General features: G+C 41.2%; 1 protein-coding gene across 1 annotated transcript in view; it reads right to left on the minus strand.

Annotated features, from left to right (window-relative positions):
- YJEFN3 (YjeF N-terminal domain containing 3) overlaps positions 1–15280 on the minus strand; it is a 251439-nt gene that overhangs the window by 103359 nt on the left and 132800 nt on the right. The window lies entirely within an intron of this gene.

Here is a 15280-nt window from a genome sequence, read left to right on the forward strand (position 1 = left end):
ACCGGAAGTGAAAACACTGACCTTCGACCCGCCCACTGACCCATGCGATCCAGCAGCCGGAACCCATGCTGCTACACCGCCGCTGGAAGTCCCACCTCCCAGAACGACGCCACTCGCTGGTCAGGACCGACATGTGGGGACAGCCGCAAGCCGTGGCTCCCTGCCCAGACTGCCTACCAGCCCATAACCGTGGCTTCCGGGCACACAGGCTATACTCCACAGAGAGCAATATCATTTTGCCCCTGTACAAACTATTAGTAAGACCTCATCTGGAATATGCAGTTCAGTTTTGGGCACCAGTTCACAAAAGGGACATCAGGGAACTTGACAAAGTGCAGAGAAGGGCAACCAAACTGATAAGAGGCATGGAGGAGCTCAGCTATGAGATAAGATTAGAGGAACTGAATTTATTCTCTCTTGAGAAGATTAAGATTAGGGGGAGGTATGAGCAATATGAATAAATGCATAAGTGGTCCATATATTGATCTTGGTGTTGAGGTACTCACTTTAAGGTTATCACAGAGTACAAGGGGTCACTCTTTATGTCTAGAGGAAAAGAGATGTAATCTCCTAAAACAGAAAGGTTTCTGCACAGTAAGAGCCTTGAAAAAGTGGAATAGACTCCCTATTCTGGCCAGCTCAGTAGATTGCTTTAAAAAAAGCCTGGCTAAATGTACATAATATAACTGGATACTAACATTTATAGGTAAAGTTGATCCAGGGAATATCCAATTGGTTCTCGGGGGATCAGGAAGGAATTTTTTGCCCTGCTGGAGCAAATTGGACAATTTTTCCCTTTATTAGTTTAACTGGATGGACTTTTTTTCAACCAGACTATGTAGCTATGTATACGAAGTTTATTCAAATCAGTTGGCTTCCAAAATTGTTCCTGACCTAAGCCACACCCTCTATAGTATTTCACCCCAATTGGGCTCATTCATACAAGTGCCTCTACAAAGAAGCACAATTAGGGTGAAATATGCTAGAGGTCTGGGGCTTAGGGAAGGGACTATTTTGGAAGCCAATTGCTTTCATTAAACTTCATACCAAGACTTTATGAAAGTGTAGCTTTGTATTTGCCATTTATGCTGAGCAAGATGAGCTCATAAATTCGGCACCCAGTGTTGAGGCTGACCAGAGGAATACAGCAGGGACTTAGAGCAATGCAGTTTTTTCCTTTGTGTCTAGAGTAAGTACATCTCCATGGAGGCTGCAGGATCGGGCACTTAAAGCAGATGGGGGTAGTGGAGGACAGACCTGGCGAATCATCGGTAGCTGGCTGTCTGTACCTGGAGGAAGTGGCCAGCTGAAGAGGACCAAGATGGCAGGATCCAAACAGCAGGTTGCAGCGGGAAAACACTGGACTCAAAGAAAGTATGTGTTTTAAAGAGAATGCAGCAGCACTACAGGTAAAAGGAAAACAAATAAAATTGGGGTGGGGGGGTTAGTACCACTTTAAGGTCCATATATCACAAAACTGACCACTAATGCTGTAATGGGTTCTTAAACCATTGGTTAATTACCAAATACGTATTTTAAATTTCAAGTTATTCCAGAGAAGCAAAAACAAGCTCTATTCTATTATTTTAATATGTCATACAGATGTAAATGTCCGTCTTGTTTATAACTAGTGACGATTAAACTGGCCCATAATTCTCACCAATCCACTGCAAAGTGGGTTTTAGTGGGTTTTTATTGAATTTTTTTAGGAATAACAGAGAGGGAGCATAGGAATACTCTTCAAATGGATACATAGATGGAAGCAGGTTCATAAGATGTAAGGCTGCAAAATAAGGTCATACTGAAATTGAACACTGTAAAGAGATAGTCATTATGTTGCATGAAGGCTAGGAAGTTAACTTGTTGGAGATTGGAAAGGAAGGGAGGAGGAGGAAAGGGGGAGGAAGGGAGGGGTCAAAGGGAGGAGGAGTAATAAATTAATTTTTAAATGGTTTTAAAGGAACTGAATTGATTAGGTAATTGTGTAAATGATTGTTAAAAAGCCATTTTAAACTCAATTCCTAGAATCTTCAAAACTAGGATTATTTGAAAAAGCACAAAAAGGTCCACGCTAGTGTCCTCAGTGCCTAATACACATTGCAATTAGTAAAGATTTTTACCTCATAATAATTAATATACTCTGTAACCAGGGGTACTACCCCATACTAATGCATATAGTGTCTAGCTTGCACCTTTTTATGCCATGTCTGCACCTTTCAGAGTATGCAGATATTTTCAATCAAATTCTGCATATTGGTCGTGTAGTGTCTCACATACTTTATTTTTTAATTTAAGGATATGCCAGAATCCCACAGAAACAGTTATGTAATTATATATATAAATAGAAATATCTCATCATCGGATTACGCCATATAGTTATCATAAACAGGTCATTATTTCAATATTGGAAGAGGAAAATACTCCTATAGAAGGTGAACAACCTTACCTCTTACAGTAGGGGTATAGGGGATGACTGCTGTTTTTGGCATACTTTAACTGTCTACTGGGGCTTGGACTATTTCTAAACAAAGTCATTGAATACTGAGGGGCTTAGCTGACCTCCCTGAAACCCGACACGCCACTGCTCCAGATTCCAGCCTGTTCAAATCTCTAAAACCTTTCCTCCTCCACCATCCACAAAATTCTGTAGGAGTTTTCGTTCATAGGTCCTGGCAAATCCCCAATAAAAAATAAAAATGAAAAAAGTGTTTAGTGCAAAAGAGATTTCCCAAAACCCAACATGTTTCACCACCTATTTTGCGGCATCATCAGGGATACACCAAAATAAAAGTGCTCAGTGCATATTCTCTAAAGTGTTTTGTTTTTTGTGTTTTCTTTGTGTTTTTGCGTTATTGACTTCCATACATCCCTTAGGAAACCCATATACAGTACTGTTCTAGCGCCCTCTAGAGAATATTACCACAACTGCAACCACTTTACCTCTCTTCTAATACTCCACTATACAAATTTTTATACAGATTTTTACACTTATTTATGACTCTACTCTAAGGGGGAGCTTACAAACCAAATCACTACCTCTCTGTCTTCTTCCTTCTTTAATAAAGAAAATGTAAAGCCTTCATTCAATCCATTAGGACTCAATGTCCCTAGATGGAAAATCGACTCCGCTTTCTTTTTTAACAGTCTGTTATTTAAATCACCTTTTCTAGATCCCAATTTCACATTTTCCCAACCACAAAATAACAGGTCATCCAGTTTTCCTCCATGTTTTTCCCACATATGCCATGGGATGGGTTTATTCATTTTTAGGGTAATTTTAGCCCATCACCGCTCTATCCAAAAGCTAAGAAAAAAAAACTTTTTGGATGGACAGACATTTTCAATTCATTAAGTGGAATTTACGAAAATGGGAGCTGACAGAATCTGGAGCATGGGTGGCTGTTCCTTCAGAGCACATGCACCGATGACGTTATCGGCTGCATGCAATGTAAATATCTCCTAAACGGTGCAAGTTTAGGAGATATTTACAGTACCTATAGGTAAGCCTTATTACATGCTTACCTATAGGCACAAGTCATTAAGGGGGGTTTACAACCTCTTTAATAAACATATAAAAAATGTTTGGCAAGAAATATGCTGCATTCTAAAAAAAGGGTGTAACATGTCACATTACTGAAGGTGAGTTATCCTTTAAAGTGTTACTAAACACAGGACCCTGCATTTACTATATCTGGTCTCTCACAGTACACAGAACATGGAAATGCAATTATTCTAGTAAATATAAACTGCTAAATACCTTTTCTCATCAGCAGTATATACAAGTCTTGTGAATTCTCTCAGTGCCCTGTCGAGTACTGGTCAAAGCTTGTAGGAGGAGTTTTCATTCTCCTCTGACTGTCCTATGAAGCCTCATGACCCCTGATTCTCTGTCTGAACAGTGCTGATTGGCCATGTGCTGATCACATCCCCCCCCCCCCCCAAAAAAAAAAAATTACTCTCTAGCAATACACACCAGACTGAGCATGTGCAGAGTGCCTTCTAGGGCTCTGTACTATTAGCAGATGGATTGGGGACAGTAAAAGAAGGGGAGGATCAGAGAAGACAGGATCAAACAGCCTTTTTACACAATGCGGCTGATTAACTCCTTAGGTTCCACAGTGAACATAACAAGCATGCTTTACTGCAGTCACAGACTGATTTTACTGCTGTGGGTTTAGTAACATTTTATGCTTGTAACTCAAAAGTCTCAAGCTATGCTCATGTGCAAACAGAAACAAATGAAAACTATGGGATTTTGGATGTTAAGTGTTTTGAGATTCGAGCCTCAAAGGATTCAGGTGTAAATAGTAGGCCTGCGGAATATAATCGTCGAATTGATGCCTCGCGATGCGACCCTTCGCGATTTTGCATCGATTCGGGGTGACTGCAAAAACGATTAGCTAATGACATCAGTTCCGGGGGTGGGGGGAGTTGTCTGTCAGTACAGAAGTGTCATGGCGGTGCTGGCGCTTGATGAGAGTGGCGGCGGCGGCCGGAGCTCCTCCTCACGGGAGAGGAGGAGAGCAGAGCAATCAGTGCTCTGGTCCCGGGAGGGTTTGGGGCGGCCGCGGCCTTCCCAGCCAGAGAGCCCAAAAGAGTTGATGGCAATGCACGCCGCTCGGTACACTTCTGGTAGCGGCACGGTTCTCGGCAGACAGCCTGACAGCTTGAATGTTTTTTGTATTTGCAATATTTGTAATCTCTTCAATGAATTTGGATTTTTGAAACCTACTACACAATGAGGAGTTCCCTCTTCATATCCTGTGAGGCCAACTGCGGGGTTTGGAGGGTGCCACCATCACTGTATGCACATCTTGAAGTCACACCTTTTGGCTGCTATTCTTATTTGCACATGGGATCAACATTTGGACTGTTTATTGTGTGATTTTATATATATATATATATATATATATATATATATATATATATATACAGTGGGTACGGAAAGTATTCAGACCCCCTTAAATTTTTCACTCTTTGTTATATTGCAGCCATTTGCTAAAATCATTTAAGTTCATTCTTCTTCCTCATGAATGTACACATAGCACCCCATACTGACAGAAAAACACAGAATTGTTGACATTGTTGCAGATTTATTAAAAAAGAAAAACTGAAATATCACATGGTCCTAAGTATTCAGACCCTTTGCTGTGACACTCATATATTTAACTCAGGTGCTTTCCATTTCTTCTGATCATCCTTGAGATGGTTCTACACTTTCATTTGAGTCCAGCTGTGTTTGATTATACTGATTGGACTTGATTAGGAAAGCCACACACCTGTCTATATAAGACCTTCCAGATCACAATGCATGTCAGAGCAAATGAGAATCATGAGGTCAAAGGAACTGCCTGAAGAGCTCAGAGACAGAATTGTGGCAAGGCACAGATCTGGCCAAGGTTACAAAAAGATTTCTGCTGCACTTAAGGTTCCTAAGAGCACAGTGGCCTCCATAATCCTCAAATGGAAGACGTTTGGGATGACCAGAACCCTTCCTAGAGCTGGCCGTCTGGCCAAACTGAGCTATCGGGGGAGAAGAGCCTTGGTGAGATAGGTAAAGAAGAACCCAAAGATCACTGTGGCTGAGCTCCAGAGATGCAGTCAGGAGATGGGAGAAAGTTGTAGAAAGTCAACATCACTGCAGCCCTCCACCAGTCGGGGCTTTATGGCAGAGTGGCCCGACGGAAGCCTCTCCTCAGTGTAAGACACATGAAAGCCCGCATGGAGTTTGCTAAAAAAACACCTGAAGGACTCCAAGATGGTGAGAAATAAGATTCTCTGGTCTGATGAGACCAAAATAGAACTTTTTGGCCTTAATTCTAAGCGGTATGTGTGGAGAAAACCAGGCACTGCTCATCACCTGTCCAATACAGTCCCAACAGTGAAGCATGGTGGTGGCAGCATCATGCTGTGGGGGTGTTTTTCAGCTGCAGGGACAGGACGACTGGTTGCAATCGAGGGAAAGATGAATGCGGCCAAGTACAGGGATATCCTGGACAAAAACCTTCTCCAGAGTGCTCTGGACCTCAGACTGGGCCGAAGGTTTACCTTCCAACAAGACATTGACCCTAAGCACACAGCTAAAATAACGAAGGAGTGGCTTCACAACAACTCCGTGACTGTTCTTGAATGGCCCAGCCAGAGCCCTGACTTAAACCCAATTGAGCATCTCTGGAGAGACCTAAAAATGGCTGTCCACCAACGTTTACCATCCAACCTGACAGAACTGGAGAGGATCTGCAAGGAGGAATGGCAGAGGATCCCCAAATCCAGGTGTGAAAGACTTGTTGCATCTTTCCCAAAAAGACCCCTGGCTGTATTAGATCAAAAGGGAGCTTCTACTAAATACTGAGCAAAGGGTCTGAATACTTAGGACCATGTGATATTTCAGTTTTTCTTTTTTAATAAATCTGCAACAATGTCAACAATTCTGTGTTTTTCTGTCAGTATGGGGAGCTATGTGTACATTCATGAGGAAGAAGAATGAACTTAAATGATTTTAGCAAATGGCTGCAATATAACAAAGAGTGAAAAATTTAAGGGGGTCTGAATACTTTCCGTACCCACTGTATATATATATATATATATATATATATATATATATATATATATAATGGCGGTGTATGGGGGTCTCCTCAGGGATTTGATATATACATGGCGGTGTATGGGGGTCTCCTCAGGGATATCCGGGATGTGATATATACATGGTGGTGTATGGGGGTCTCCTTAGGGATGTGATATATATACATGGCGGTGTATGGGGGTCACCTCAGGGATATCCAGGATGTGCTATATACATGGCGGTGTATGGGGGTCTCCTCAGGGATGTGATATATACATGGTGGTGCAACACCACCATGTATATATCACATCCCTGAGGAGACCCCCATACACCGCCATGTATATATCACATCCCTGAGGAGACCCCCATACACCGCCATGTATATATCACATCCCTGAGGAGACCCCCACACACCGCCATGTATATATCACATCCCTGAGGAGACCCCCATACACCGCCATGTATATATCACATCCCTGAGGAGACCCCCATACACCGCCATGTATATATCACATCCCTGAGGAGACCCCCATACACCGCCATGTATATATCACATCCCGGATATCCATGAGGAGACCTCCATACACCGCCATGTATATATCACATCCCAGATATCCCTGAGGAGACCTCCATACACCGCCATGTATTTATCACATCCCTGAGGAGACCTCCTATATGTTTGCAGTGCACTATGCAGGGCTTGCAGGCCATGCCAGGGTCCAGGGATCTGTCCTTTAAAAGCAAATGAAAATAAAAATGATTCTTTAATTTGTGACTGCTTGATTGCTTGTTTGTTTTTTTATATAAAGTTTTGGAAACCATTGGGCAGTGGGCATGGGCATTGGGCAGTAATCGTGATGCATCGTGGAATCAAATCGTATCGAATTGTTCCCCTAATAATCGTAATCGAATCGAATCGTGAGGTAAGTAAAGATGTGCAGCCCTAGTAAATAGGGCCTTAGATGCAGTATCACAGCTGTCCACCTCTGCCTATATTAAAATACACATGTTGCTTTGCCACAGCAAGGCCTCTATCGTTGGTATTTTTCTGCCTCCTCCTAAATTGCCAACCAGGTTTTGTGGCCAAACCTTTATACAGTGGAGTGCTGATAAATGTCACATCACCAATGCTGACTGCTTGCAGCTGTGGACAGGAAATCCACTTCCTTAGTTAGGAAGAGATCTGGACAATATGAGTAAGCATGGCAGTCACCTTGACAAGCATGCAACGGCAGAGCAATTCAAATTGATTTTGGAAACAAAATAAGACTTGATTCACCACAAATCACGATTTACTCATTCCTATTTAGGATGGTTGTTCAGTATAATGTGTGCTTTTTCTTTCACTGAGAAATGAATCCCTTATCCCTTTTTTTAAATTTGGGAGGAAGTGATGATATGTAAATACCTGCTGTTTAAGAAGACAATACTGTATTTCACAAGGTTACCTAATAAGCCTACTGTGATGCACCAGATGTCACATAGTATGCATATTAAACAGGCTTTTCTCCCTCTAAATATACATGGGAAGCTGGACCCCCCTCCTTCACCGCTCACATGCAGAGCCCTGTCTCTTAGCCGGAGATAGCTGAATGGAAACTGCTTCCTTTCTCCGTCTTTCACTATGTGATGCCTGGAAATTGAATATATAATTAGCACACATCTTTCCCCCTCTCTCTTTCTCTATGCATATATCTTATTATACGGATACTGACTTCTTGGCACCTGCTGCCTGATCAAAGCTAGAAAAATGTTTTTGGGCTTTTTTTAGACTTCCGAAAGGAAGACTAATATACCTGTATAAGAGTCCAAGATGAATCAGACAAGAAAAGATTTTTCTCTTGTTTCTTCTGATGCTGGTGATCTGAATATGACAGTAATGTCCAAAGTGAGTGTGAACAGCCATGAGAGATCCAATTCTTTCCATCACAGAAAATGGAAAAGCAGCTTCTTAGCTCACCTAGTAAAACACTGAACTAATGATTTATAGTTCTTTCTGTACATGTCTTACATATTAAATCAATCATGTTTTTTGTTTCAGAAGTACAGACATATGGCAATGAGTTATTTTGTTTTTCTAGGCTCCCTTCACACTTTTGAATTTCATTGCAATGTGTTACAGCTTGTGCATTAATTTGCACCTATGCCTATGAACAAAAAACTATTTACATATTGCTAACAAGACGGAAAAGAGCTTTAAATCCCTGATCCCCATCCCCACCTCTCTAGCTGCTTTTATTGTGAATGAATTCATTCTCAAAGATTATCAAAGAACATAAAGATTCTAAAGTGAGTTTTAGGCCTCATTTACACAATGCGATTGGCACACATTGTGAATTCAAGGGGCAAGATTCAGGTGTGTACAAAGAGCTGCATACAATGCAATGACAGGCTATCGGCAGCCACAACTATCTTTTACCGTTCGCAGCTGTTCACACAACCAATGATTACCTGTAGCTAAGGAAAGATGTTCGTGGTGGGACACAGGTAATCACTGGCTGAGTGATCAGTCATGCGCAGCTCTTTGCACACATATGTTTACATTGGAGGTCTGTAAGGCTACCAAAATTCTGCTGCAATAGAAAGTATTAGGAAAAAACTAACATTTCTCTGCCCCTGTTGTTAACTTTGAAGAATAATTTATACACAACGCCCTACAGCTACAGAGGTAAATGAGAGCTTGATTTAAAGTACTCTTACTGCTTATTCAGCATATGTAAATTTATTTAGTATGGACATGCACTGTGCTAGGCAGCCCTTTCATTTTGAAAAAACAGACCTTGTGATTCTCTGCATCATAGGGCTGTTGGCACTTACTGTACTTATTGATTTGGGGAGAAATTCTAAATAAAGTGTTGTTAAGGCTGTGCTCACAATCACTGCCAGCCCCTCTGCTAAGATAATATGTAGTATATTGTGTATACCGTTTTTTCAAATTCTTCTCCTAAATATCTTATTTCTTCTCGCTGATCAGCGGTCACGTGACCCCCCGTCGCTCTCTTCCTGTAATGTATGTACTACAGAGGGAGGGGCCGAGATCTCCTTCTGACATTTGCTGTGCAGTCATGTGACCACCCTCTGTAGCACATACATCGGAGGAAGAGAGCGATGGGCGGTCACGTGACCGTTGATCGGTGACAAGAAATAAGGTATTTAGAAGAAGAATTTAAAAAAACGGCATACATTATTTACTGCATGTTATCCTAGCAGAGGAGCTGGCAGTGATTGTGAGCAGTCATTTTTATACTGCTCAGAACAGTGCAAGAAGGGGAAAGGAGGGGCGGCTCACACACAGAGCTGACAGGCAGGGAGAGGGGGGAGAGGACAAAGGAGATACAGCGGCTGACGGAGGAACGTAAACTGACCACAGTGTCAGGGCTCAGCAGCCATGATAAACCATGGTCAGTGTACAGAGGGGAGGGCAGAACCAGGCAGGATCAGCCAGGTATTTTAGGTGATACGGGGGGGGGAGGCTAACTACACAGCACAAGCACTGTGTTGTTATTCATGCATTAAAGGAACAGGATCCTTTTTTTTTTTTTTTTTTTTAGATCACAAACACTTTAATGGCACCACAACACACCACACAAAGTGTTGTGTGTTACCATTCATTGTAGTAACGTGTTTTACTGTGCGATATTGCCACTTATAACTTCTTTCAGATGAGTGTTCAATTTTTTTAATATGATTCTAGATTAACTAGAATGTATCACTATAGATGCATGGATGTACAAAGATGTGTTTTCATTTGCCCACATCCAGGGCCATTCACTTCAGCAAAAATAGATGAAAAAAGATTTGTGTCCTTTTCCGTTTTTGCAAACCTAAATGGGATGGATCAGATGACCACCAATGCAAACTAACACACATCAATGCTTATCTGCTCACCCATTGAGATTGCATGGGTCTGTATTTACTCCATCATGAGAGAGAGATGAAAAATCAGAATGGACACAGATGTCACAAGAGTGGCATTCGTCCCATTCTAATTCAACTAGCAAGAGATCTGTTTACAGATCCCCTGTTGACAAAGAACAGCGGACAGCCATGTGAAAGAGGCCTAAGTGTGAAGAAAGCCTTAAATCAGAGTTCCGTCCAAAAGTGGAACTTCTGCTCATCTGCTTCCTCCCCCCTGAGGTCCCACATTTGGCGCCCTTCAGGGGGGAGAAGGGAACGGGTACCTGTTTTTGACAGCTACCCTTCCCTACTTGCGGGATACGGCCCAGTGGCACTGCCGGTTTCCCTTACAAAGAATTGTGGCAGCAGCACCTTGCAGCCGATCTGAAAATCGTCTGGGGGGCGGACCTTGTGGGGTCCCTGGACAAGTAAGTGTCTATATATTAAAAGTCAGCAGCTACAGTATTTGTAGCTGCTGACTTTTAATTTTTTTTCACCAGCTTCAACACCGCTTTAAATATTTAAAAAAAAAAGAAATTCTAATATGTGACCATTCTTTCAGCAACTGCACATCACCATATTAGGGCATGTTAATTAAGATGGGCTAGTGTCGACGGCATCAGTTTGAGACGCTTCTGGGGTCATTCAGAATTGTTTGAGAGGTGCATTTGAATTGCAGTTGACCTGCTTCAAGTAGGTTTTGCATCCCTATAGACAAAAGCCCATAAACATAGGCCCTAAGGCAGACAGTATGAAAGAGTGATGATGTACAACAGATAATGCCCCATAGCAACCAGCCATCTCCAGCCTAAACAAGATAATTATCTCTTTAGTTATTAATCATGCTATTGGCCTCTATTGAGCTAGTTGGATTTGGAAATAGAAATTTTTAACAGATTTGAACATGGAGGGGGCTACTGGCAAGACAACTAGCAGATCTTCTAATTTAGATACTAAGAATAATTTGTTCTCTATGCCTGTACTTATTTTTAAAGCAAATCTGTTTTCCCATACAAGGTAAAAGGTTACTTAGATTCCAGGTCCCCAGCAGCAAATAATGATCTTACCTTCGCTTGCCTAATGCTTCTTTGACCTGCTGACAATAAATTACCTGGTACTTAGCACAATATGTAATCAGCTAATGATCAGACAGAGAGAAACTTGTAGAAGCAACAATGCAAAACAGGTTCAGCGTGGGAAAAAATGTGCATACATTGAAGAATCTGATTATGAAAGCTGCACAAACATGGACTCATTCACAGCAATGTCTCTGTGACTTAATCATGGTAACATGGTTGCTGCATCACACCATAGTCTATATAAGACTCTATAACAACAGAGAGACAAGTAGAGAATCACTACTTCGGTAAAACAGTTGAACACAGCTAAAGATGATTGTCATTGCAATTGTTAATTTCAGATATGTAATCAATTGTCTCTTGTCAAATGTAATGAACTAGATTCAACATGTGATTGTCCTCATAAACAGCATCCCTCTCAGTGAAGTCCATGGTAGCTCTGATAACATAGGTGGATCCAAGGACAAAGGATCATACCACTGAAAAAGAAGCACTCTGATAACAATTGGAGAGGGGCTGCCCACAGTAGCTGGGTCTTCTGTAGAAGCTCTGTGCTATTTGGCCCCTGCCTGGTTTCCCACACACTGGTTCTGACAGTGAAGGGCCTCTCACCTGGCTGTAGATCACTTTTCCAGCTACCTAAGCCTTGTCAGGTCTTTGAGTAAATGAGCACTGCATTACAAACATACCAACAATGTCATAAAAAGTTCAATAACGTTCTTAGCAAATCAGAAAACAGAAGGTATGAACACTGCACAATGGAGCCCAGCCAAAGAGACCATAGATCCCTTTCTGTCTGTTGTCTTGTTCCTCAGCTATTTGCATAAATCACTTCTGGCAGGTTTTCCTGACACCGACAGTTAAAAAGGTGACAGGGAGGGAGAGCTAGCACACAGCCTGTGATTGACAGCAAGCTCTGTTTCTGTGTGCTGTGTGAAGGCGGGTTTGTCCCTTCCAACCAATCAGTTCTCAGCTCTCCTCACTGAGCTCTACAGAGTGTGACTTCAGCTCCCTGCCCCCTGAAAGCTCAGGCAAGCTGTAAAGAAAAAACCTACACTTTGAACAGCTGGTGAGAAGAGGAGACAGCTGATAAACAGGTACAACTTATGTAAGAGTATTTTGTTTCATCTCTTTGTATCACCTGAGGCAAGTCATTTCACTGGGTATATGTAAGGGTTTACAACCATTTTAACTACTTAACCTTCTGAAGATTTTACCCACTTAACTGGTAATTGCGCAGTCATGCGAAACTATATGCAAATGAAATTTACAGTATATTCTTTTTTTCACACAAATAGAGATTTCTTTTGGTGGTATTTTATCATCACTGGGTAATTTATTTTGTATTATATTAAAAAAAAAAAAAAGACTGAACATTTTGAAAATGCTATACTTGTAATGGCGGTGATCAGCAACTTATAGTGTGACTGTGATATTGTGGCTGGGACAATCAGTAACTGATGACTGATGCTGACTTCACTAGTGACACTAATACAGTGATCAGTGATAATACTGTACACTGTATTAATGAGACTGGCTGGGAAGAGTTTAACATCTAAGGGCAATCAAGGGGTTAACTGTGTGCCTAAAGTGTATTGTGTCTCATGTATGCTGCTTATACTTACTGATCTGGCTGTTTTTTCTTCCTGCTTTTCAGGCAGAAGAAACAGCCAGATTGCTGTTCTCTGTACACAGAGTTCTGTGTGTTTGTAAACACAGAACTCTGTGCTGTTATTGGACACAGCCGATCAAGAGGTGTCAGACAAAATCATTGGCTGAAATCTGCTGCCAAACCCGTGCTGTGTCCAAAATCATAGCACGGGTCAGCAGAAATGTGCGCATACGCACTCCAAACCCAGAAGAAAGCTGGCAAAGTAAATGTACATTGCCGAGCCTGCACCTCCCTCCCGCTTGCAGTGTATTTTTATGAGTGGTCAGCAGGTGGTTAAGAAAATCTTTTTAAAACGAAAGCCTCGTACACACTATAAGAACATTTTCGTCCAAAGAGTTTTCGTACGATTTTTGTAGTGTGCACACAACTTTCGACAGCCGATTCTGGATTTTTGTATGAACATTCTCGAAGGGACAAACTCAAATTTTTCTCTTACAGAAAAAACAAACGATTTTCATTTAATGTGTACCATTTTCGTACAATTTTCGCACAAGAAAAATCAGAAAAGAAAGACTGCGCATGATCAGAGACAATAAACGAAAAAAAAAATGCCTTTGTCGTACGAGAATTTTCATACGAATTTTCGATCATCGGTTCCGATTTGCTGTGAAACAACGAGTAAAATTGGATGATCGTTCGCCCGATTTTCTTATAGTGTGTACCCCACTTAACACTAGAAAAAAGGAAAAAAAAAAAAACAGGTTTTCATTTTTATGTATGTTTATTTCATTGTTAATAAATCTTTCCATAGAAAATAAAATAATTTTTGCAAAAGACTATTTTTCCCAAATAAGTCAATGTATTTATTACTTTGTTACCATAAGTAATAACTAACGTAAGGCCAAGCAAGCAGGACCATAGTAGTAATGTACAAATTGCTTTGGTCCAGAAGCTGAAATGATTTAAGTGAACCTGTCATTGGGAGTCATTGCAAACCATGATGTGTCTATTCACACCCCCCACTTCTCACAGCTATGATATTTGCAGAAGGCGTGATCTCCTAGATTTTTTATTCTTCCACATATTTGACTGTTAAAGCCATGGCCCATGAACTGAACCTGTCACAAGCCTAATGTAGCAGCTGCCATCTTCATGAGCATACAGTGCTTAGTGGACTGTAATTCAGACAGCTGCTATCCTTTTTGTTTTTTTTTTTCTTTAAAGGGAATTTGTCATTATAGTATGCTATGACAGAACTATGTGGGCATCCATTGTTGATCTCCTTCTGAAAATGCTAGTTGCTTAACTATTTTGCTGACCCCAATCTGTACTTTTTAATCAGCAACCCAAAAAAAAATCAGGAAACTCTCAGAAAAGTCAGAAGTCATTAATATTTTTTCAGATCAGAGGTACAAAACAACTGAAGCCAGAAGGCCAGCATGACAGCCAGGAAACTGGCATTTTTAGGTGGTCAGCAATAGAATCCATTTTGCTCTAGTGACCTTTAAAGTGGCTCGGTCACTAATAATATATAAATAAAATACCTTGCAAACAATGGAGTTTTATACTTACCTGTTCCGTAACCAGTGCCTCAAATCTTCAGTCTCTTGCAGAGGTATATCGGGTAGAATCGTCAGCATCTGACATTCTCTGCATTACTTAAAGTGGAACTGCACTGCATCTGAACACCACAAACCAACAATACTATTCAATTCATTTTTATTATTCAAAGCAATCTCCCCCATCCATCTATGTCTCCATGCTTTATTTTGCTGAGAAATCGTTTTGAGAAACACTCCCTAGCATTTCTGGTTGTGGCCATCTTGAGTAAGGGCAGATGACTCATGTATCATTTACTTCCTGGAATCCATCTGCTCTTAGCTCAGGCATAGACTGAGCTGAGATCCCTCCCTCCTCTCTTGATGACTCCTGGGATGCATAACATCATTTGCCTAGGCATGGAAACCAGGAAGTAATTGAAGAAATTTTAAAGTTTAAAACAAGTAAATGATATACTATCTATTTCTAATGCTTAAAGCATAAGGATTAAAAATAGTCCATGTTGATTGAGAGAGTGAAGTTCCACTTTAAGAAAGCCAGTGTCTTGCAGCCGACCTATATGATTTGTCA

The sequence above is a fragment of the Pelophylax lessonae genome, assembly GCF_965119305.1.
Source record: "Pelophylax lessonae genome assembly, chromosome: 1".
NCBI classification, from domain to species: Eukaryota; Metazoa; Chordata; class Amphibia; order Anura; family Ranidae; genus Pelophylax; species Pelophylax lessonae.